The sequence below is a fragment of the Ranitomeya variabilis genome, chromosome 6 (genome assembly GCF_051348905.1).
Source record: "Ranitomeya variabilis isolate aRanVar5 chromosome 6, aRanVar5.hap1, whole genome shotgun sequence".
NCBI classification, from domain to species: Eukaryota; Metazoa; Chordata; class Amphibia; order Anura; family Dendrobatidae; genus Ranitomeya; species Ranitomeya variabilis.
Genome location: NC_135237.1, coordinates 97,184,202 through 97,211,230, shown reverse-complemented (window position 1 = coordinate 97,211,230; position 27,029 = coordinate 97,184,202). Strand labels below are relative to the sequence as shown.

The 27,029-nt window shown below is 40.3% G+C and overlaps 1 protein-coding gene across 3 annotated transcripts in view; it reads right to left on the bottom strand.

Annotated features, from left to right (window-relative positions):
- Positions 1–27,029, bottom strand: part of CREB5 (cAMP responsive element binding protein 5) — a 607,187-nt gene that overhangs the window by 565,837 nt on the left and 14,321 nt on the right. The window lies entirely within an intron of this gene.

The following is a 27,029-nucleotide window of genomic DNA, read 5'->3' as shown; positions in this document are numbered from 1 at the left end:
TTTGGTTAGTGACATAGCAAATCAGGAGAATTATACTCCATTTCTAATTGGAGAGATTTGCTAATATTGTTATTACACCTACTACATATTGGGATAGGATCTTGGAGATCAGAATACCCCTTTAAGTCACTACCTATGCACAGGATAAGTGTCTGAGCAGTGGACGTCTGACCACTGAGCCATCAATCGATCACAAGAACAGAAGTTCTCAAGTCCCTGCATGAACAGAGTGGTAGATATGGGACACAGGGTGGACTGCTGAATCCAGAGCCTGTCTATACTTGGCACTTCAATGGACAATGAATGGAGGGTTGACAAGTTTTGATGATGGTAAAATCCCTATAGAAACTACACGATCGTACACACGGCAAAGCTACAGTGCTTTCATAGTGGCACACAAGGTCTCTTTTGTTTCATACTATGGAGATGTAGTGTGATGCTGCATGGTGCCTCTTTACAGCACTGTATCCTTGTGGTACTTTCCCCTAGAACACAGACGGATTCTCCCCTATGGTACAATATCACAATAAGACCTAAGGCACACAGCAGAGGCATTTGAAGAAAGCTCTACATAGGCAAAATATGAACTCTACCTCCTTACTTCTGAGCCATAGAGACTCAAGACTCTGCTTTATGATGTTTTATGTCAATTGGTGCCCTGTAATGGCCACATACATTTTGGAGTTTGTATGGAGTCAACAAACTACCATGTGTGTGAGGCCTAATCCAATATGCCCCATTTTAAAGAATGTATGGCATTTTAGAACTTTTACTCAGCGGGAGTTGGGGTGCTAAAATTACTATGAAGAAAGCACTTAGTTGCCTCCTTGTATTGGGCTCTGTTCAGCTCCTCTTGGAAAAAGAGCTTTAGTGGTATATGGAAGGACTAATACCAAATAACTTGCTACGAGTCTGTTTGCACTTTCCTTGACTCTCCAGGAAGAGACAAAGGGCCCATCATAGTCACAGATGAGTAGCACTCAGCTGGACGCTTCTGTCTGTTACACACTTTCGCGTGTATCCCGGGCTCTGCTTCCTTCACTTTGGTCTGGTGCCCTCTGTTGTGCTCTACATTGGGTTTTACAGGTTGCCCAGTGACATCATGTCCTACGTTGGTGTGCTTCACTATCTGTGTTTAATGTACTTTAACATCCATTCTTCTCTGCTGCATTCCTTCATCTGTCCTACTGCCTCTGTGATTTCTGTGTGTCCAATTCCTTATGGTTCCACGTGTCCTCAAGGGAGCTGCACCAATATCCAGGGTCCATGTGCCCTCTCGGACCATAGGCTTAGTGGATACACCTTCACCAGGTGAGCCTTACACTGCCCATTGAATACATGGGCAAAATCACACAACTCGGAACTTCGATGTATGGCAACACATGCTCGAGCCCTAAACCACGTAATGTGTATACCATTTAGCCGTGATACGACCAGTATTCTGACACTCGAATAACACTATTTACTTGTAGGGTGCTGGTTAACAAAGAACCATACACTGTACGATTCCTTCTGCAATTGGAGTTATTCCCCCTGCTTTGTTGCTCGTAATGTAAATGTGAATTGCTGCATATGTATTTTATCATACTATCCCACATTAATTTGTAACAAAAAAATGATAATAATTTTTGTTAGTTTGCTAAGCTAAGGACTCATTCACAAAACCATTTTTGCATAATGATTTTTTGCACACTGGGCAAAATCACTGAGAAATGTCCGATATTGGTCCAAGTGTTGAATCAAAATCGGCAATGCGAGTTTATGGGTCTGTGAAAAAAATCAGTGTTTGGATGCCATGTGAGCATGGTCCAGTTGTCACGGACTGTCAGATAAAAGATGGCTGAGTTTTTTCACATACCAGAAAACTGATGCATCTTTGACTAAACTCTGATGAAAATCTGGTAAAACCTGGTCCATTCTTCTTGTACATGGAAAAAGTGATGTCTGAATGAGCTCTAAGGTTCTACTTACACCACTTATTAAAGTATTTTAAAACTGGGTTAATACACCAAGTTTGTAAAGCAGTTTTCAGTTTTATGCTCAATTAATATGATAATTGAAACCTAGTTTTAACTTTTTAGACAGATTTTACCCCTAAACTTAAAATGAAGCCTTTACAAAGTATTTTTGTTAAAGGGCTCAATCAGCACAGAATGTCTGTTCAAACCAAGTACAGGCATTTGGTGCACCATGGCGTGGCCAAACAGCTATTTGTTTTCTCTCCATCACCCCTCACTGTCTCTTTGATTGACAGTTCTGGCTTTATAGAGCCAGTGACAGGCGGAGATAGATAGAAAACAAGCAGCTGGGAAGGTGTACTTAATTGTTTGGCCATGCCATGGTGCACCGTGCGCCTGTACTTGGTTTGAACAGTCATTCTGAGCAGAGTAAACCCTTAAAAAATTTCATCAGACCAAAATTTATTCAATAAAAATATAATTTTTATTTATATTTGGATACAAACACAATGATATCACCAAAAATGTATATATAGAAATCTTTATTAAAAACAGAAACAAACTCATTTAAAATAAGGGACTACATTTATTAAAAAACATATAAAATGTACATGTAGATATATTTATCTCCTCAAATGAGGTTTTCTGGGGATTTTAATATTTTAATAATTTCATAAACCCTGTATGTGCAGGACAGGGCAAACCCAAACTGATTGGTATGTGAGACTATATTTCTTATAAAAATATATAATTATACAATTTATAATTAAATTAAATACACAGCAAATAAATTTTAATCATATATTATGTGATAAAAATAAATCATATATAAATAAATAAATAATGTGATATATAATATATACACACACACCTCTTGTGTATAACAACCAAATATTCAATTATGATAAAGTGCAAGTAGTGCAATCAATGAAAAGTACTTGAATTATATACAAAGCACACCATATTCAATCAAATAAGTGAATAAGAAAATCCATCACCATATTACAATTATATTTGTATCACAATGCTGCCAATTATACCACAAAACAGTGCTAAAAATAATATTTTATACCAACCAGTATAGGGATGCCACTGCCCCGCACACACCACTCCACCATTCTGAGCAGAGTCCCTTTAAGCTCATTAGGTTATGTTGGACCTGGGGTTGACAATCAAAAACTCAGATAATGTGTTTCAGATGTCAGTAAGATGGAACATGTAACAGATATTTGTCTGATGATTCCCATTACAGGTGCATTGGAAATCAAAGCAAACAGTGGAGTGCTGACAACAGAAGAAACATTTACAGCCTATTATCCTAAGAGATAATTTCTACCTTTGTTAAAAAGCCAGTGTCTCTTTAACACAGATTTAGTGGCGTACTGCAGGCCACGGGACTGCTATGGGGCACGTGCCCCAGGGGGGCTGGTGCCAGTGCCCGCACCAGGCCCCCCCCCACAATCCGTCATCGCAAGCAATTGTAGGGGACATGCTATAATGTTCTATGTCATATTCTATGGAGGACCATGGGAATGCATTATATTCTATGGAGGACCATGGGGAGTGCATTATATTGTATGGAGGACCATCGGGAGTGCATTATATTCTATGGAGGACCATGGTGAATGCATTATATTCTATGGAGGACCATGGGGAATTAATTATATTCTATGGAGGACCATGGGGAATGAATTATATTCCATGGAGGATCATGGAGAGTGCATTATATTCTATGGAGGCCCATTGGGAGTGCATTATATTGTATGAAGGACCATGGGGAGTGCATTATATTGTATGAAGGACCATGGGGAGTGCATTATATTCTATGGAGGACCATGGGGAGTGCATTATATTCTATGGAGGACCATGGGGAGTGCATTATATTTTATGGAGGACCATGGGGAGTGCATTATATTCTATGGAGGACCATGGGGAGTGCATTATATTCTATGGAGGACCATGGGGAATGCATTATATTCTATGAAGGAGCATGGGGAGTGCATTATATTTTATGGAGGACCATGGGGAGTGCATTATATTCTATGGAGGACCATGGGGAATGAATTATATTCCATGGAGGACCATGGGGAATGCATTATATTCTATGGAGGCCCATTGGGAGTGCATTATATTGTATGAAGGACCATGGGGAGTGCATTATATTGTATGAAGGACCATGGGGAGTGCATTATATTCTATGGAGGACCATGGGGAGTGCATTATATTCTATGGAGGACCATGGGGAGTGCATTATATTTTATGGAGGACCATGGGGAGTGCATTATATTCTATGGAGGACCATGGGGAATGCATTATATTCTATGAAGGAGCATGGGGAGTGCATTATATTTTATGGAGGACCATGGGGAGTGCATTATATTCTATGGAGGACCATGGGGAATGCATTATACTCTATGGAGGACCATGGGGAGTGCATTATATTCTATGGAGGACCATTGGGAGTGCATTATATTGTATGAAGGACCATGGGGAGTGCATTATAGTCTATGGAGGACCATGGGGAGTGCATTATATTTTATGGAGGACCATGGGGATTGCATGACATTCTATGGAGGACCATGGGGAATGCATTATATTCTATGGAGGACCATGGGGAATGCATTATACTCTATGGAGGACCATGGGGAGTGCATTATATTCTATGGAGGATCATGGGGAGTGCATTATATTCTATGGAGGACCATGGGGAGTGCATTATATTTTATGGGGACCATGGGGGTACATTATTTTTTATGGAGGACCATAGGAAGAGCATTTTATTCTATGGAGGATCATGGGGAGTGCATTATATTTTATGGAGTACCATGGGATGGTGGTACATTATATTTTACGGAGGCCACGGGAGTGCATTATATTTTATGGAGGGCCATGGGGAGTACATAATATTTTAAGGAGGACCATGGGGAGTGCATTATATTCTATGGAAGACCATGGGGAGAGCATTTTATTTATAGAGGACTATATGGGCTGATTATACCAAATGGAGGGCTATGCGGGGGCCATCATACTGTATGCAAGCAATTATACAGTGTGGAGGGATGTGTGTGGGTCATTATATTGTATGGAGAGCTAGTGCGGGCCATTATACAGTGTGGAGAGGTGTTGGGCCATTATACTGTATGTAGGTTCATTACACTGCATGGAGGGTTGTGTCACAGTTGGGGGATCATAATGTGTGGGGGTTACCATACATTGCCTTGGGAGTTAAGGTGGGGTACAGGAGGATCCTAATACTGTGCATGTGGAGGCTAATGTGGAGGAATTCACCATGGGGATAAAATCTAGGACTTCAGCAGGAGTAAAATTACTTTGTAAAGGCTGCAAAATTATGAGATTTGCTCTTCTGTGACCCCAACAAATATGTATTTATTTATTTATTTTGGGGTGTGCCCAATTAGAATGTCTGCTATGGAGCCCCATGATTTCTATGTACGCCCCTGCACAGATTGTTTTGTTATCTTTTAGTAATCAATGACTCTTAGTCTTTTCTAATGTAAAAATAACAAGTGCGTTTCTCTCTAGTTGTATTAGCGCAGAACCCATTGTGTTATAAATATAGTGTTGTGAACTCTCATAGGAAAGCCCAATTTCTATAGCATGGTGTTTTAAACTTAGGTCTGTATTGTGTCTAAATTCTGAAGGTAATTAAATGCCAAAATTATATGCTGTGATAAGAAAAAAAGCTGGCTGCGTCTACTCCTTCAAGGTCTGATTATAACACAGCGGGATCACCTTACTCTGACTTCAAGGATAAATTACGGATCCTCTTTCACCATACACCTTACAGCGAGACATACACAATGCATATCATGCCCCCTGATCAACTCAAATGGGAGGGAGAGAGTGTTCTACGAGGATAAAGCACTTTCTAAGGAACTGTAATAGTGAAAAGACTTGTGAAAAGTATCTATTAATTCTGGTCCTTCTACTTACACTTCATCATGGCCCATCTGTGGCCAAAAATACCATTATCTGTGCTGTATAGGTCACGATATCTGTTGTAATGTCACAGGATCACAATGCCGACACTGAGTCATCCATAAAGAAGCGGGCTATCAGGTTCCCAGTCAGGGACTGTAAGGACTGAGAATTACGGTAATTTGTAGGTATAAGGATTCAGTAGTTCTAAGATCTAAAGGATATAGTAAAGCGATTTCAGAATTCACCCACTAAATCATTAAACTAGAAGTTACAAGGCAAAATTAGAACATGATCAATTATTAATTAGGCATTTTAGAGATGTAAATTTATTTAGTGGTCAACACGGGTAGCTCAGTGGTTAGCACTGTCCCTTGCAGCACTGGGGTCCTGGGTTCAAACCCCACCAAGCACAACATCTGTAGGGAGTTTGTATGTTCTCCCCGTGTTTGCGTGGGTTTCCTTCAGTTTCCTCCTACATTCCAATGACATACAGATAGGGGATTTAGATTGGGAGCTCCAATAGGGGACAAAGTAAAAGTGCGGTGCAATTAACCCCTTTACGACCTATGACATACATATACATTATAGTTCTTGTCCCTGAATTCCATGCAGCTCCAGCGCTGAGCCCGCATGTTGTCCGGCACAAGACAGCTGATGTCATTGACTCTCGATCCACCTGCGGCTGTTAACATGTTAAATGCCACTGTCAATTTTCAACAGCGGCATTTAACATGGTGGCTCTTTCATGATTGCGGGGTGCTGATGAGTTGGCATGACACACTGAGGTCTGCAGGAGACCCCTGAGGTTGCCATTGCCGCTTTGCTATGAGCGCGGTCAGCATTGATAGCAGATGAGCATTTCTGCTACATGTAGCAGGGCTGTAGCACAAGCGATTGAATTATCGCAGCAACAACTTTCCTAAGGTGACTCTTGAAGCAAGTAAAAGTATAAAAAATATAAAAGTTCAAATCATCCTCCTTTTGCCCCATTCAAAATAAAGCAATAAAAAAAAATTTAAATACACATATTTGGTATCCCCACTTTCAGAAACGCCCGAACTATCAAAATATAAAAATAATTAATCCGATTAATAAACGGTGTAACAAGATAACAAATGAGAGTTTTTTTAGTTGCTACAACATTGTAATAAAATGCAATAACAGGCGATCAAAACATCGTATCTACACCAATATGGTATGGATAAAAACCTTCAGCTCAGTGCTCAGAAAATAAGCCCTAACCCAGCCCTAGATCGCAAAAAAAGGTGACGCTATGGGTTTCGGAAAATTGCACCATTTTTTTTCACAAACTTTAAAAAAATGTTCACCACTTAAAGGGAACCTGTCACCAGGTTTGGCCGATAAGAGATACGGCCATCACCTTTCAGGACTGATATACCGCATTCTATAATACTGTATATAGGCCCCCAAGCCAACCTGAAAGAGAAGAAAAATAACTTTCATTATACTCACCTGCGGGGCGGTACAGTCGGATCTGCATCGCTGGTCTTGGTCTGGTGCCTCCCATCTTCTTACTATCCCTGTCCTCCTGCTTGCTTCATGTGGATGACACATCCCTTCATCATCTACACAGTCTGCTTGGCACAGCGCTCCTGCGCAGGCATATTTCTCTGCCCTGCCGACGGCAAAGTACTGCAGTGAGCATGCGCCAGGGCTCTTTGACCTTTCCTGGCATGTGCGCAGAGCAGTACTTTGCTCTGTCCTCAACTGGACAGAGAAGTGCGCCTGAGCAGGAAGCGCGATGCCCAGGAGACGCGTCATCCACACGAAGCAAGGCCCTCAGGGCGGCATCGCAAGAAGAAGGGAGGTGCCAGACCAAGAAGAGCGACACCCCTTGGACCGGACCACCCCGCAGGTGAGTATAATAAAAGTTATTTTTCTTCCCTTGCAGGTCGCGTTGGGGCAGATATACAGCATTATAGAATGCTCTATATCAGCCCTGAAAGGTGATGGCCGTATCTCTTATCGGCCAAACCTGGTGACAGGTTCCCTTTAAATAATAAAGAACCTATACATGTTTGGTATCTGCAAATTCGTAATGACCTTAAGAATCATAATGATAGGTCAGTTTTACATTTAGTCAACATGGTAAAAAAAAAATCTATTGTAGAATTGCACTTTTTTTGAAATTTCACCCCACTTTGAATTTTTTCCCATTTTCCAGTACATCATATGGTAAAACCAATGGTGTTCAAAAGAAAAACTTGTCCCGCAAAAAAACAAGCTCTCACATGGCCATATTGAATAGTTACTGCTGTCAACTATTACCCCACTTGCCACCGCTACAGGGCAAGTGGGAAGAGAGAGGCTAAGTGTCGAAATTGGTGCATCTTAGACATGCACCTTTTCTGGGGCGGCTGAATACTGATGTTTTTAGTCAGGGGGGCCAATATCCATGGTCCCTTCCTAGGCTATTAATATCAGCCTGCAGCTGTCTGCATAGCCTTTGCTGGATATTAATTATGGGGAACTCCATGTCATTTTTTTGGGGGGTCCCCCATTTTAATAGCCACTAAAGGCTAAGTATACAGCGGTTAGCTGATATTAATAGTCTGGGAAGCTCATTGAGTATTACCCCCTTTCCAGGCTATAAACATCTGCCCCTAGTAGCTGGCTTTCCCTTTGCTGGTTTTGAAAATTGTGCAGGAGCCCATGCCATTTGTTTCCAATAAATAATTGTTTATTATTTAAATACATGTCCAGTAATTTGCACACACACTGTACTAATTGTATTTGTCACTGACATCTATATATCTACCTATTCTATATGTATTTACTGTATGTAATCCATCTCTTCTATCCTGTCAGCTCCTGCAGTGATTTTACAGAAGCCGGCAGATGAATTACCAGCTTATATTCTATCTATCTTTCAGTTGCATATAAATACATATATATGTGTTTGTGTTACTGACATGTATATACTGTATATCTATATAGATATACAGTATATATATATATATATATATATATATATATATATATATATATATATTCCAGGCACAGACACAGACAGCTTGGGGCCCCTGTGCAGGAAATGTGTCTGGGCCCCACATATCTATATACATAAATATATATAAAGGAGACTATGTAATAGATATATATATATACAGTATATATATATATATATATATATAAATAGTCTCCTTTATTATGCATATTGCCATCCCTTATTATACAGTGCCCTCTCTTGTTATGTACAGCACCGTCCCTTACATATTGGATTATATAAAGCCCTGTTTTTTATTACATACCTTCCTCTCTTGTTAGCTGACGGTGTTATTCATAACATTAGAGGAAACTATGTAATTAAGGATGGTGTTATACATAATAAGTGAGTACACTATACACTAAGGGACTGTGCTATACATAATGAGTACACTTTATACTAAGGGACTGTGTTAGAAATAATAATCGATAATAACATCTTCCTCCACCTCCCCCTGTTCCTAAATCCATTATAAATCCCCCTTCCTCCCATCCCAATCCCCCACACCCCTCATTTTCCTCCTCCCCCTGCATCCCATGATTGCCCTCTTCACCACCTCCATCATTGCTTTCTCTCTAACACCCCATTATTGTCATTCCACCACCTCCATCATTGCCTCCTCCCCACCTCCCCATCATTGTCCTTTCCACTGCCACCATCATTGCCTTTCCCCACCACACCATCATTACCTATTCCACCACCTCCATCATTTCCTCCTCCCCCACCATCCCCATCATTGTCCTTTCTACAGCCATCATCATTGTCTTCTCTCCCACCACCCCATCATTACCCATTCCACGACCTCCATCATTTCCTCCTTCCCCATTATTGCCCTTTCCACCACCACCATCATTGTCTTTTCCCCCACCACCCCCATAATTGCCCCTTACACTGCCTTCATCATTTCCTCCTCCCCACCACCCCCCATTATTGCCCATTCACCACCTCCATCATTTCCTCCACCCCCACCACCCTATTATTACTCTTTCCACCACCCCATCATTGTTTTCTCCCCCACCACCCCTATCATTGCCCTCTCCGTCAACCCAATCATTGCCTTCTGCCCCATCACCCCCATCATTGCCCTTTCCGTCAACCCAATCATTGCCTTCTGCCCCATCACACCCCATCATTGCCCTCTCCGTCAACCCAATCATTGCCTTCTGCCCCATCACCCCATCATTGCCCTCTCTGTCAACCCAATCATTGCCTTCTGTCCCATCAACCCCATCATTGCCCTCTCCTCCACCTACATACACAGACTCACACAGCACCTTTCACCTCTCTGCATACACAAACACACACACCTTACCTCTGCGCACGGTATCCTGAACCACACCATCACCGGCAGCTTCCTGTCTCGCACAGCCGTGGAGCTGAATGATGATGTCATTCAGCCGCTGCTGTGTGAGACAGGAAGTGTGGACAGGAAGCAAGATGGATTCCTGCAGCTCCGCTCCACTGCCATTTTCTCTTGCAGGCAGTGGAGCTGCAGGGCTGGATAAACTGGCCAGATTGCCCTCATTATTAGCCGCCCTTCAGGGGCCCCCCGAAGCCTCCGGGCCCGATGCAGCTGCACCAGTTGAACAGGTGGTATGGCCGCCCATGATGTATTCTATGTGTATATATGTATTCTATCTATTCTATTCTAACCTGTCAGTGTGATTTTACTGTACACCGCACATGATATGCCAGCTGTTCAAAGGACACTGGTGCATAAAAAATGGACAGCACTCGTAAGGTGAGAGTGCTGTGCGTTTTGTTCTCACATCCATTGACTTGCATTGGCGAGTCTCGTCCGAGATACGCTGCAAATCGCAGCATGCTGCGATTTGCTTCTCAGTCCAATTTCAGCTGAGAAAAAAATCGCAGATGAGATGTCACCCAATGAATAACATTGGTCAGAGTGCAATCTGATTTTTTTCTCAGATTGCACTCGTCCGTTTTTCTCGCAAATGGGTATGAGCCCTTAGGCTGAGCAGCCAATTAGGAATAGTGCACAAAAAGGAAATAAGAATAATACCAGAGGGCGCAATAACAAACATGTAACAGCAATATCTAGACATGAAAGATTAAAAATGCACAGTAAATAACAATTACATTATGTCTGGTATGATCTAATAAAAATGAACTATTACATTTTGAGACGGCCCCTTTAAAGCTGGCCATTCAGGGTTCCAAGAAAGAGGCCAAGCAGTGTATGCGTTGAATTGGTTTTCATTGAGGAGTAAGTCCTTGCTAAACACTTGGGCCTTCTGCTGCTTTTAACAAGTGGAATACCAGTCCTTAAACATTTTCAAGAAGCCAATCCCACTGAAATAAATTGAGTTCACTTTTATTTATTCTGTATAACCATTTTTAGTTATTGGTGGGACTGCATTAAGTAATAATTCAGTTTGGACATTATTTTGTTTGTTAAACTAAGTAGGTCCAAGATTCTATGAGTATTTCTGACCATGTCCTGGTAGCGATTACAGCTCTATTTTTTAGATACAACACTACAAATCTCCTGCATAGCTTTAAATAATAAAGTTCTGACTGTTCGCAGTCACCACTAGAGGGAGCACGGGATGTTGCCTGTTCAGTCCAATGTGTATGTCAACTGTTATACTCCCTCTAGTGGTGACTTTAGGCAATAAAATTTAAATTCTGTAACTTTATATAATATTTGAAACTCTGTATGAGAAAAACAAACAATCTAACTGCTATAAAATACTTTTAGAAATTAATCGAGTCAGAATTAGAGACCTTGTAATGATAAGAACGCAGATTCATTGAAAAAAAAGTGGCCAGTTTTTGCTCTTGGATTTTTCTGCTCCTGATAATTTTTTTTTGTTTAATCTGTTCCGGAAATGGGGGCCTCTTAATTTAGTGCTAATTTTTATGTCCTTTACAGAAGGGGCCTTGCTCACATAATTCTATGTGGGTCTGAATAATTACCCTGTGAGACACACCCATTTGTTAAAGGTCAAAATTAGCACTAAAAAAAGGCCCATGTCTTTGGAAGTTTTTTTTTTTTAAAGTAAATTACAGTAGCAGTAGGTATAAAATAAAAGCAAAAACGGCCACTTTGACAGATCCTCTATAAGGATGTATAACGTTTGTCACATTGAAACTGTTATGGATCCAATAGTGAAAAACTGCTTGTCCGACAAAAGAGACATCACAAAAGTTTTAACTGGTGATAAGGGTGATTTGCGACCCCCAAACATGGTAAAAACAAAGGAGAAGAAGAGTTTAATACACGGTTGCCACCCATCAATATTTTCTCCGCAGAACATCCCAGGACTGCTTAACATTGCTTATTCTCAAAAGACATTTTGTGACCTGTAAGTAAGAGAGGTCTATGTAGGAATACCAGTTATATAATAACCATATGTTACACCGTCATGCGTATTCATGCCTCTTCTATCATCTCATACTACTATACAGTTAAATCCTCTCCAAAATGGCGGAAAGGCTTGCACAACAGCCTGCAAATCTTCATCTGGAGTCTTTCCCGTGTCATTAATGTCTGTTTCCAAGAACCAATGTCATACAAGCTATATATTGCCTTTGAAGACTGAATTATCTCATAAAAATGTCAATTGTGTAACTTTAACCTCTACGATTGAATCCGTATGTTCTAGCTTTCTCATAGTGAGTTTGCCATGCAAACGCGATTCACCGTCTTACCCTCTTCATCTTGACCTATGCGTAAACTTTCTTGCAAAGAAGAGCGATAGCAATGCAATGCTAAACCCCAAAAATGTAATGAATATGTGCAAGTATTGCATGTAAATGAAGATTCGCAACAGTAGTGTCATTAAAAGCATCCCGTCGGATTACCATTAGCAGCGCATGAAGCCGGGGTGCTATCTATTCTCTATATCAATGTGCTGACGCTGCACGCCGGCCAAAAAGTCACTGCCTAGTTTATCTAAGTATTCTTAGCAATGCTGTCGTGATCAACACACGCTTCGTGTTTGGCAGCAAGAAGTGGCGTCCCTGATCAGGGGACATGGTGACTAGATGTCAGGACCGCGTTACTCCATGTACAGCCTATCAGTTTCCACATCCTTCATCAACAGCTGCGTGAGTGTAACAGACTGATCTCCTACAATTAATTACCTGCGAATGTCGACAATGATGTGACCGTGAAAGACTCTGATGCCAGATTATTACTGGCCAACCACTGGAGCTGATATGCACAGCGCCCAGATTACCGAATACTGAGAATATGTCATAAATGTCGCACACAGGTAACGTTGGACACGTACGTCCTAGCACATTCAGGGAATTAAGAAAAATGCTCCGGACAGGAGCTTTCCTTGAATTTGAAGAGTTGGCTGCGGATGATGTAGCCTACATCCTTTTCATTATCGGGCCACTTTTAGTTCCATAGATGTATTGGAGTAGTTGGAATTTTTTTTTTCTGTTTGATTATATTTTTTGAGTATTAGAAAAAGTGGGAAATGACAAACTTACATCTACAGTAACAAGTAACCAGAGTCCCAGATCAGAACTGGCAGCAAATGAGTTCACGGCATGAGGGGGGCGGCTATGTCTGGTACCCTGGTAACTATGTCCATACTAATTATTTTTCAATGTAACAATGGAAATAAAGAAAAACGGTACAGGATAATATTGTACAATCACATGGATGATGAAATTGTGACAAGCATTTTATAAAAAGTCATATGTAAAACATAATCTTAGCTTTGATGATAGAGGGAGCAATGAGCCTACGTCATCCCTGTCCATTTACAGACTGCATGGGCAAGAGAAATATGACTTTTTCCAGTCTCCCCTACTTATAGAGGATATCCAGGATTATTTAATCTTTTTACTATGGGACTAAGAACTAACAAGCAGGTAGTTACCTAACTACCTCCCTGTTGTGCCCGGCGCTGATCTCTGCCAGCACAGAGTAGTCTCAAACCGCTCCTGCCAGCAATGCAGTGAATTCTGCTAATGTAACGACAAAAAAATGCAGCTTCTCTTCTGCTCTTTATTAACGGGGCATGATTGATGATGTCATGCTGAATGACAGCTGGCTTTCCACTGCCTAACTGCGGGGTGCCAGCTGTCAATCAGCATTATGTCAGTCATGCCCCATTGACAAAGCAGCCTGGAAGATGAAGAACTGCTCTGCTGACATGGAGCAGCTGAATCGCCAGTACGAGCGGTTGGTGATAGCTCTGAGCCTGGGCCGGGTAGAACAGGCAGGTAGTTGCCTCTGTTAGCAACAACCTGCCTGTCAGTTTTTTGGTCCATAATAAAAAAAAAAATAAAATAGTCCTGGACAACTCCTTTAAGTTGCTTACATGTAGGGAAGTCGTGACAGGAAGTTGCTATACAACAGACTTTTATGCTCTCTGCACATTTTTATAAAAGAATGAGTGCAAAAGAAAGTAGCTTGAAGATGTAGGCAGGACAAGCTGCTGAGCACAGAGATCGGCTGCAGCGGTCACATGCATTATAGTTGTGTCATCATTGCAAACAACAAACACAGACAGGAGCAGCGGTGAAGACATATCACTGGAGCAGAGGAGAATAACAATAATAAGCTAATAAGCTAGTAGTGAAGTGACACTGGCAAAGCAGCATGACAAATGACTAAAGAGACGACAATGAGAATGCTTAAGGAAAAGGACCGCCAGCGTTTTCCTGCAGCAATTTCTGCTTCAAAAACTATGTGGATACACTGGCATCTATAAGACATCGTGTGCACTTACCCTAATGCCCACTGAGACCATGGACAAATGCAAATAATCAAAATCTCCATACAGTGGGAGGAGGCCTGTTTCCACTGTATAATAAATGCAAAATAAGATTTAAAGATAATAAACCGAAGGTTGTACTCAGTGCAAGACAGACTTTATTATTTAGCACCACTCCTGCATTTTTTATTGCAGCGCAACTAATCAAAATTTCCCTGCCCCTAGTATAATACTTACCAGCTGCTGTTTTCAGCTTTTCTCAGCCCCGCTCCGATCAATATCTAGCAGTTTGTGGTCTGCTTGCTTGAGCGATCCGGAGGTCACAACTCATTGTAAGTCTATGAGGGCCAGAATTAGGCCAGAATGAGCCTCTCATGGACTTGCATTGAGAGCTTGTGACAGTTACTTCCAGGTAGTCAGAAGTTGTGGTCGCAATTTGGCGGAGCATGACCGGAGCGGCACTGGGAAGAGCTGGAGACAGCGGCTGTTAAGCATAATACTAGGGCCAGGGAACTTAAATTAGTAGCATCACTTCAGCGCTGAAATTAGAAAAAAAAATGCTGGACTGGTGCTTCAACACCATTTCATTTTCAGTTTTAAAACAATAATTATTTTAATTTGTTAATATAATTTATTGTAAATAGATTAAACGTGAATGCTCTCTCATTCCTCCAGATACCAGATTTGGTCTTATGGGACCTTTGAACAAAACCTTACAGATGTATATCACCAGGTGGACAACTTCAGCTCTTCTCTAGTGTAAGATTTATGAAATCACCACTTATTTTATACACAGGAGTACATTTTTGAAGCCCCCTGCCACGTGCCTAAGTTGTAAACTTCACTTTAGCCACATTCTTCAGTTGTGTTTCTGGCAGATGAAAGCGGCTTATAATAGACATCTATATACTGTATGGCCCTGTGATTGCATGCAAATCGTAAATTATGGAAGGCTTTTATGTCATACATACAACTTTTTGATGTAGATAAAAAGCACTTAACCCACTTATGGGCATATTCATCAAACCGGGTTATGTTATCGCACAGGAGATAATGTCGCTTTATGTTGGTAATCTGAAGCAATGATTCATGAAAATATGTAAAACAGGTTACTGCTTGTGGCGTGGACCTGTGCACAAGAACATTCCATAATGTTACATCCACATCCTGAAAGATAAAGCATAAATAAGCATCTGGCTAATGTCTCCTGGTAAATGGTAATGACAGCAAGATAGACGTAGCAGGTGTTACCCACCAAACTGCCCACCGCAATACAACCCAACCACATTTTGTTTTCAATTGTGCGTATCAAACTCGCTGAAAATATTGAGATCCCCCTCACCTCCATCTGCCAAGCAGATCAGAAAGTTTTCATTACCAGAATATTTTCCAGGAAAGGCAATATAAGGAAATCAATCACTTAATTACCAGATACGTTTTGTTGTTGTTTTATTTCTTTTTATTCCAACCTTCCCCCTATTGAAGTAGAATTGCAATTTTTTTTGTGACTTCTTAAAAAGTCGCAATTCATAATTTCCCCTTACAGCTCATTTACATAGTGTTTTATGCCCACTTTGACACTCATACTTTGACACCCATTGTTTCACAATGGCAAGGAAAGCGTAAAATAGCAAGAAAAACAAATGAAACAAATGAATCCATTCTCCCACATGTGTCTTGACTTTACCCAACCACTACAACCAGTACTTAAATGTTATTCCCATTTCAGCTAATCATAATTTCTCATAGTCATTAGTTTGGGATATGAAATCCTGGATTATTAATATACGTGAAGGCTGATATGATGGTAGGTGAAGTTACAAAGGAAAGAGAGAACATGTTTTTGGAAGCTTTGACTGTGCAGAATATCCTTCTAATGTAAGGAATTAAGGGCATGGAAAGTGGTGTTTGACATTTTACAGTTTTGCGGATGAAAATTATCAATTCGGATAAGACGTAAATGTTGGTATCAGATAAGCCACCCTTATTCAAGTAAGAGTGTAAACTAAATTTTAATGAAACCCACAATGCAACTTTTACTATGTGAGAGATGAATACCAGATGCTGGTGACAGGCAACGGACAAGTTCTCTATTCTGCCCGATTAACTTTAGTAATTTCCTGAAGTCTACATTTCAGTGCAATAGGACACTCATAGGGAAAAATGGAGAGCGAGCGGCACCGAGTGAATCTGATCTGTTTAATACATCTTTTCTCATAAACCCTAATTTGTTTCCTGATGGTCCTCATCCAGTAGGTGACAGCAGTCTAGAGGACAACATTGTCCTCTCCAGCAGGTCTCTCTGTGTGTTCCTCCGCTTGTGACATCACAGTTCCCTCCCTTAATTGGATAGTCCAGTGGTTAGTCTGTGACTTCCAGCAGACTGTGGTCTGGAGGCTGCAGCCAAAGTCGGCTGTCACTTAGCCGTTAGGGACAGAGACGCAATTTTATGCCATCCTCCCACAACATGGGCGTTTGCTGTCTAGTCTGGTAGAAAGAATGAAATATATTTACAACCTCTTTTAATCTTTCCTCTGGGAGCTTTGAATACACATGTAGGATTTTTTAAATATTTGAGGAAGGACATTAAAAAGAACTGAAACCGGAATACATTTGGCCGGCATCATTTATTGCTTTTTATTTACACTATGAAATAGCCACAATTGCCGAATAGTGGCTGAAAGAGAATCTTTAATCCAAGCAAAAAAGGAGATGATTAAATGAAGAGCTCTGTAACAGATTTATGAAAACTGTCTAAAAAATCCCCGTCTTTGCCATTGCAAACAATTACAGCACAGCTTGCAAGAGCATGCGCAACCCGATTGTATTAACCTATCATTTGCCAAAAAACGCAAAGCAAACTACTAGTAATCTACGGAATAGCGTAGTTATTAGCACTTAACCATATAGTGGCATCAAAAAATATATGTTTTGGGTAATTTATTTTTACAATGGAAACTTTTGAGTGGCGTATGCCTACAGAGAAGAATATATTAAAGCTTTCATTAGGAAGTATAAGGGCTCGGGCACATGACTGTATTTTTGGTCTGAGTGCAATCCAACAAAATGCACATGCACATGATTTTTTATAGCATTTTTGCCATAAATTTCAATTTTTTTAATAGAATTTTATGCCAGCATCTCTAGTTGTATTTTTTTTTATTTTCTGCCATTTAAACCATGTGTATTTCTCACCGTCTTCAAGTCCTATAGAGAAGCTTATAGGAAAGCATCAGGAAAAAAAAAGCCATACTCAAAGAATGCGCCGCTCAGAAAAGAAAAATCATCATCTAGTTCAAAAACGCTACTTTTAAATTTCACTTTAAACTTTAGAGTCTTGAAGATAAAAGACTTTGTTGTTAAAAACACCAACAAGATAAACACTATGGGCCCCAATTCATCATTTGCAATTATTCCCAGTTTTGGTGATGTTTCTTGTACCAAATTCATTGAAATGTCAAGTGACGCATTTTATATACTGTATCTGCCTAAAATATGTGGATAAGCAAAGTTGTCGAGAACAAATCAAGAAAGACAGAAAAAGAACTACAACTTAACAAATAGCTAAAAACCTACAGAGAATAAGGCGCAAATACTAAAGCCAATACGAGAGAGCAAATGACTCCAGAATACTGGAGAAACGGCAATGATGGATCCAGTCTAAGCGGGTTGTCTCACAGACTGCTGATCGCTATGGTCTGACTTTTCTAACACTTGGCAATAATCACATAGGAAAGCCAGGATTTTGCACACGCGGCCCCTGTGGTGGCTACAGGCCCTGAGTGCCCATCTAGTCTCTTCCCTGAATACCGCTCTTGTCTGTAGACTCTGTTTAGTGCAGCTTAGAGTGAGCCTGAACTGTAATGCCAGACATAGGCCACAGACAAGAGTTGTTTTGTTTTTTGGGGGGGAAAAAGTATAACTTTTTCTAATCCTGGATGACCTTTTTAATATCCAGCTTACTTGTGTCAATAAATCATACAATACTGCCATGTGTTGATAGTGTGTAGAATCCATCTGCTTCGGCTCAGCCCCATAATACAGGCTGCCGTAATGGTATATCTGTCTGATCTGAGGTTATTTCGGTGGCGTTACTTTTCCAAAGAAAGCCCAATATACATGTAATTAAAGGAGAAGACAAACTAATGTCAAATTATTTAGTAATTTGTTAAGTTTACTTTCCTGTGGCTTCCCATTTAGAAGTAGACCTGGTAAAGTTTTACAGTTTGGCATGAAACGCGGCTGGTAACAGAGGACGTTAGTGTTGGTTCTGGCTGTTTTAATTTCAAGTCTTTGGGTTCAAAAGCTCTAATCTATTAATAAATTGGAAATATGCTGATCCACAACTGAAAGCTTCTTTCATTGAGACTTGGAATTAGAAATCCTGTAGATTTAAACAGTAATATTCACTAGTAAACTGAGAAAATAAAAAGTCCTTCCATATTTGACGATGGTGTGATATACTTGAGTGTAATGCAAACTCATAAAAACAATTTTAGGCATCAATTCCTATTAAGCTCAAATCCATTTTCCACACAAAATTTGAACACATTTCCCTAAAAGCCTCACTTACAATACAAATTTAACACATAATATACAGTTCTTCATGGTCCTGCCTTTTTTCCCCATTGTCTTGCACGTTAATGCCTTGGAACTAACTTCTCATGACTATACGGAGGTTTCAAAAATAATCATGTGAGCAAAGAGATGCAGTCTGTTGTACAGCAAACATAACTTCCTGTGCGTACTACAGTACGAGTCTCTTTTTATGTGCTTGATATCTCACGCATGCACGCATTGTCCTTCCCGCGAGGAGAAGATGTAGTGAGTCATGGGGATGTCTATCACGTCCAATGGTCATATAAAGATGGACTGCTCTCAAAGAAGATAACCAAACCAGGATTAGTCAGGTTCACTGCATATGTCGAGGATGGCATTAAAAGTTCATTTTTCCGATAACAAAATCTTTTACCTTGGGTTATAAAGACATTATAAGGAAGCTGGATTCACATTCGTATTCATGCTAGAGGTAATTCTGAGAATTCAGAGGTTTTCTTAATTTTTTGTTTGATGGGGGGAATTGGAGTAATTGCCAATTTCTAATTTAAGATTCATATGTAAATAAATATTCTATATTTTCTCTATTTTAAAAGTAGGCACAGGCTAAAGACAATTTTGTGTTAGACCTGCCATTTTTTTGTCCTCTGTGTTCACATGAGAGCCATCTATTGCAGCCATACATCACTAGTCTATCTTGACTTAGGCACAGGTCATACTAGCGTCTATTCTTTCACCCAAGAGAATCGGCCCCATTGTGAAAATCATACTCTGATCAAATTATGTTCAGAGATTGATCAGAATCTCCTCTGATTCTTTTGGATGAGGAGAAGAAAATCGGACTGCACTCAGATGTTGTCCATGTACTCATTTGCGTTTTTTACAAGCGCTCAAAAAACAGCATGGTAGACAACAGCTTTATTGGGTTTCTGCCAAGTTTTTAACTTATTACTTATCTATAGAAATGGGGATGGCTGTCGGTCTGAATAATGGGACCTCCTTCGATCCCAAGGATGGGGCTATGCAGAGCCTAATCTGAAAGGAACAAAGGTCAAGCATTTGCACCTCCATTCGTTCTCTATAGGATGTCCGGAGATGGCTGCAATCATGCTTCCCCCACTTTAACCAAATCATCATAATGAAGGAAAATTGTAAAATCATGTTAAATGTATCAAATTAAATAAAACTTTAGATGTATTAGAACATGAATTAATTTAATGTAAAATGTATGAATTTACTGTAATGTAGTGACTACAGGATAAGCAACTATTATACAATATGAAAATTTAAAGCTGTCCACATTATTGTCCTGATGAAAGTAGAGTAATTAATCATTAACCTATTAGCATTCATTAGCTAATAAGTGCTACCAGATGTGTATGCATTCTGTCCATTAACTAAGGGAAATATAAGGTCCGATTCCTGATTAGCTCCCAGGACACCTGATAATTGCAACGGTATGACTGAAGATGGCTTCAGCATCGCTCACGTAAGACAAAAAAAAATTACATAAATAAACTAGAATCATTTTGTTCTTCTGATTCAAATTTCGCTATCGCCATGATGATATTGTTTATTTTATTTGATATGGATGACAGTATGCCAGTAATTGCTTTTAAGCTTACGTTGGACACTTATATACCTTACTTTTACTCTTACTGCAGTCTAGTTTACATACACTATACATCACGAACAAGTAAAAGATATTTAAACCATTTATAACTAAGACATAACAAAATAACCAATTCAGATACTTTACAATGGTCAGGATTTTTTTTTCCTCCATGTAATGTTACTTTCTCTAAAATCGGATTTTTAAGGCAACCTAAAATAGGAAGTAGCTCCAGAAAAATGATTTTTGAGTTTTGTAAAAAATATTATTTATAATAAAATTATTGTTTACCATCGATTAGAATTAATCATATGGGCATAAATTTTGTTGTAAAAAATTCTCAGATTAGAAATATGAATGATTATTTTTAGTTTGTCCTGGCTCGAACATTTTACATTGATAGTTATACAGTGTGAACGATCATTTTATTGTAAACAATTGTTTATGATATTGTGTAAAATGCTTAAGCTATAGGGCGAGAAAAATCCGCTTGTATGCTAAATAACGCTGGGTTTATAGCAAATCCTTGCCACCTTTTCATAAATATATTGGGGGTATCAGCGGCTACTATGCTAAAAGGATGGATAGCACCAGTAAGGAGGACAAATGGAGTCCAAAGTTTCATATTTTGGACACCTTTTACCTTATTGAAGTCCATGGCTGCATCTGGGGGAAGTTTGAATCCTGCTTTTTAGAGCTTCAGATGGAAGAGTCATGAACATCGATAATGATGTGTTTAAAGAGGACCAGTCATCAGAATAAAAGTGACCAGTTTCTGGTCTTATTTCATTCTTGATGCTTCCTTGAGTTTACCCGTTTGTTTATTTATAAATCTGCCATAAGATTCCAGAGGTGTGGGTCTCTTTAATTCTATAGCGTTTACCAAAAGGGCATGTCTTACTGTGTAATAATGAAAAGCAGCCTAAAGCCACACCCCCAGATAATGCAGTAAGCCACTCCCCCTTATTAAAGACCACAAAAAGTTGCACTAAATAAAAGTGTTCATATCTCTGGACCCGTATGGCAGATTGTTTTTTTTTTTTAAAAGTGGAATACTCAGTGAAGTAGCAGTAATAGGGCTCGTGTAGACAGTCGTTTTAATTGAACGAGTGCTATCCGTAGTTTTGACAAAGAGCACTTGAACTCATGTTATTCAATGGGGCCATGCATATTTCCGATTTTTTCCTTGGACCAAGTTGTCCAAGGAAAAAAAAACATTTATATATAAAAAAAAATTGATTTGCCTCTCGGAATCGAATGGCACTTGCCTACTCATGTCTATGGATTCTTGAAAAAAATCGGCCTGCACTCGGATGATTATCACAGACTGACAAAATAGAGAGGGTAGAGAGAAAAAAAATTTTTCTCTTAACCTACAAGAAAATTGAATCTTTCTCTGATCACACTCTGAGTCTGTTTAGCATAATCGGACCGATTTTCTCAGATGGAGATAAAACGGTGGTCTGCACCTGCCCTTATTATGAGAGCAAAAACTGGCCACTTTTGACCTGGTGACAGGACCTCCTTAATGCTTGTCTGAGGACAGGACTAATGACAACCTTTCCACAGAGGAACCATAGAGGAACTGTTGATGTTATAGAAGCAAAATGTATAAATAAATGAGTTGATTAGCACAACAGTTAAAAAGTCAAAGGTACATGTAGTAGGGCGAATTAAAATAATGAAAAATTATGCAGGTAAAATAAAGCATCTTTCTCAACTGTTAGGCCTTTCTCCTAAAAAAAAAAAAAGGAAAGTTTGTTAAAGGGGTTGGTGGCTACTTTTTTTGAAGGCCTATACCTAGGACGGGCCATCTATATCTGATTCATGGGGCAGTGATACACATCACCCCCGCCGATCAGCTGTTACCGGCAACTGCCAAAAGTTTTTAGATGTTGACAGAACACAGCAACTCTGTCATTTCTTTAGTGGCATAGGCCATCAATAATAAAAAGTAGTTGGCAGCCTCTTTCATTTTTACTTAATTTGCATACAACACTGTTACAATATATGAAATCCCAATAATTGTACAGTAATCACACCAGTCTAACACTGTGCTCTTATGTGTACTCCCATCTAAATGACAAATGTTGAATGAAACTGTTTATTCTGATGGAGCTCTCCTCGAATGGTGAGAAATGAGTATAATGTATAGTACTGAAGACTACGCAGTCCCTACGGTGAAGTATTTTATATTAGCCATCAGCCGTGGTTTGTCAGGGGATCTAAGTGCTAATTAGTCTATTAAGCCTGATAGCTGTGTTTGTTTCGGTAAAACAATACTGCATTCATCTCTAAGTGATTCAGTATTTTATGGACCTTAACTGCTGCCACAGACGGAAAACTGTGCATTTGCTTGGAGGTTTCAGCAGTTTCAAGGTTTGTAGGTTTTTCCCTGTTATTTATGGAGTGCATCGGGTGTTTCTCTTGTATACATTTAATCAGCTAAAAGCCTTTTTTTCTGAGGTTTCCACTTAAACCATTTTCACCATCTCATAGACAGCCAATGTTAATTCATAATCGACAGATCCCAACTTGCGATTCAATTCCCTTCATGATAAACAGTCACTGGAGAGGACTATAAAGCACAAGTGATATATATATATTACGGTTTGCTTCAGCGAGAACTCAGCTTATCAAATATATATTGTTTGCGTCTCCCTAGATATAGAAATTATTCTTCAAAGTGTGTCCAATGCCACCTACACCTCTTCACTCACAGGGATATTCCCATCTCCAAGTTCCTATCCCAATATGTAGTAGGTGCAATAATAACAATATTAGCAAATACCTCCAATTAGAAATTCAGTATAGTTCTTCTGATTCGCCACCCTATGTACAGGGCATTGCAGTAGCTTAGGTATCCATGGTTACGACCACTGATATAGTGACAGTTAATTTGTAGTGGTCGTATAATCTTTTCTTTAAATCTTAATCGTTAATGGCTCATGAGCCTTGGACATGATGGACCCATTCTCAGTGCTTTTTTATTGTTGCACTTTAAGAGGTATATATTTTTTATATTTAGATTGTATGTATGATTGAGTAATGATGTATGTAGATTGTGAGCCTTCACGGGCAGGGTCCTCTCTCCTACTGTACCAGTTATGACTTGTATTGTTCAAGATTATTGTACTTGTTTTTATTATGTATACCCCTCCTCACTTGTAAAGCGCCATGGAATAAATGGCGCTATAACAATAAATAATAATAATAATAATAATTTTTCCATCAATATTACTGTATGAGAAATTGCTTATTGAGTTGTGTTACTCAGTGGCATCAGTGGTAAAAAACAGCAATTGCTAAAAAATTGGATTACAATATGTTGCTTGAACCTAGAGGGTTCAAGCACCACAATAAGTATAAGGTTTCTAGCATTTTAGTTATTTTGCATAATAAAAATATGTTTTATGAAAAAGAGCCGAAAACCAGACTATTTTTATTTTTCCACCAGCCTATTTTTTATTTTTCCATCATCATTTCCTGGCTCGGTACTACTAGTGTGTGCTTTTCACTTAAATGAAATGAACTACACAGTGTAATGAAACATAATACCGTAAGGTATGTGTATAACTTCGACATACATTGAGGAAGTGTTTCAGACTCTCACTTAATTTAAAAAAAAAATACATACTAATTAGTCATCTGACATGTATACTTATTTATCTAAATGGTTATTGACTACATAAGTTAATGGCATTGGTTTCCCTATATGAGCAGCAGCATGCAAGCCTTACATCACCAAGCACGATGCCAAGCGTCATATGGTGTAAAGAACACAGTCACTAGACTATCTTCTGCCTTATGCATCAACAAAAGCAGAGTTTGCAGTTTCACATCAATAATCTGTCAGCAGCAAGCATCAAACACAGCTCAGCACTGCTTGTGTCACCTCTGCAGTGCTCTGCTGTACAGATAGAGCAGAGTGGAGGATAAATGATCTCTGCTGGAAACCAGTTAACAAATCAGTCACGTAAAACGCACATACAGCTATGTTGATGTAGATGGCAGAAGATAAAATTGGGCGTACCGGCTACTGAACAGAACCATACAGTGGTGGAGGCACAGCAGGGCTATGCTGGAAGACAGTGGAAATAGACTGCACTCACTGCACATGTCCAGCTAGGAGAAGAGGAACTACATCAGGATGAATCCAATGGAACTGGAGAATAAATAGAGCCGGGAACTACGGTCTCAAAGGGGATATGTGCAAAACAGAGCAGATTTAACAAAGAGTTATGTTGTCACATATAAATAGCTATACATGTACATTATTGAGAAAAAAGTGGATAAGCACACGCAAAGATAAAAAAAATCTTCAAGCTTTATTATAAATCCATGTGTAAAATTCCATATGTGAAGAGTGGTACAGAAACCACTCTGACGCGTTTCTGGCGCTATCTGCGCCCTTAGTCATAGAACATTGATGACTTATTCATCATTCATGCTCCCCTGGGAATTTAATTATGCAAATAGCCTCTTCAGAGAGGAATTGAACAGGTACTCTAGCATACCTCCCAACTTTTGAAGAAGGGAAAGAGGGACAAAGGCAAATTTTAGGCCACACTTCTGACCACACCCATTTCACAACTAGTCACACCCATATCCATGCCTCAACCACACCCATTTAGCACTGCTGATCGCACTCATAAACAATAATTATAAACAAAAAAAATGGCCACACAGTGCTCCATACTGTATAATGGCCACACAGTGCTCAATACTGTATAATGGCAACACAGTGCTCTATATTGTATAATGGCCACACATGATGCTCCATACTGTATAATGGCCACACATAGTGCTCCATACTGTATAATGGCCACACATAGTGCTCCATACTGTATAATGGCCACACAGTGCTCCATACTGTATAATGGCCACACATGATGCTCCATACTGTATAATGGCCACACATGATGCTTTGTACAGTATAATGGCCCCACATGATGCTGGGTACAGTATAATGGCCCCACATGATACTGCGTACAGTATAATGACCACACATGGTTACCCCACCCCCATCATTGCCTTCTCCATCACCACACACACACCTTTCAACGTGCTCCCTCGCAGCAGCCGGCAGCTTCCACTCCCGCAGCGCTGAATGATGTCATCCAGCCGTGCCGCACCGCTGACTGCTCACGTCGCTGCAGCTCCAGTACGCCACTGAAAAAGACCTCTCCATGTCTCCTGTGCCAGTCAGTGTCAGAGCGAGGAGCAACATCTGCTCCGATCTGACACAGCTAGTGTCCACTCCGTACACCTTGTACACACGCGGCTCTGCTTCGTACACACACACATGACTCCGCTCCGTACACCTCGTACACATGCAGCTGCGGTCCATACACCTCATACACACACAGCTCCGCTCCGTACACCTCATACACACACATGACTCCGCTCCATACACCTTGCACACGCGGCTCCGCTCCGTACACCCTGTACACACGGTGTCTGCAGTCCGTACACATGTGGCTCCGCTCCATACACCTTGCACACATGCGGCTTTGCTCCGTACAACTCGTACACACGTGGCTGCGGTCCGTTTACCTCGCACACATGTGGCTGCGGTCCATACACCTCATACACATGCGGCTGCGGTCCGTACACCTTGTACACATGCGGCTGCAGTCCGTACACCTCGTACACTCGCGGCTCTGCTCCGTACACCTCGTACACACGCGGCTGCAGTCCGCACACATGCGGCTCCGCTCCATACACCTCATACACACATGGCTCTACTACATCCACACTGTAAACACCTCCTGACCCCCACACATAAACTTACCCTCATCCAGCACCATGGCAACCAGTAGAGTCCCCGATCATGTGACCCCTGACTCCTCCCCTCCTGTGACCTCATCACAGGTCCTGTGTGCACAGAGCAACCATATATGTGGTGTGCTGCTCTGCGGGTGGAGGGATCATTGAGCAGACCTCTCAACCATCCCAGATCCAGAAGGGCAGTCCCGATGAGGCTGAGGCTGACACTGCAGTGCGGGAAAACTAATGTCCTGCTCGTTACCGCTGGGGAGACTGTAAGGCTATGTGCACAAGTTCAGGATTTCTGGCAGCAATTTCCTGAGCAAAACCAGACATTTTCTGCAAGAAATCCGCATGTGTTTTTTTCGTGTTTTTGACGAGTTTTTTGCACGTTTTTGGTACATTTTTGACGTGTTTTTTTTTTGGAGCTTCCCAATGCATTAAATAGCGGGAAAAACGCAAAAAATCCGCAAAATTAATGA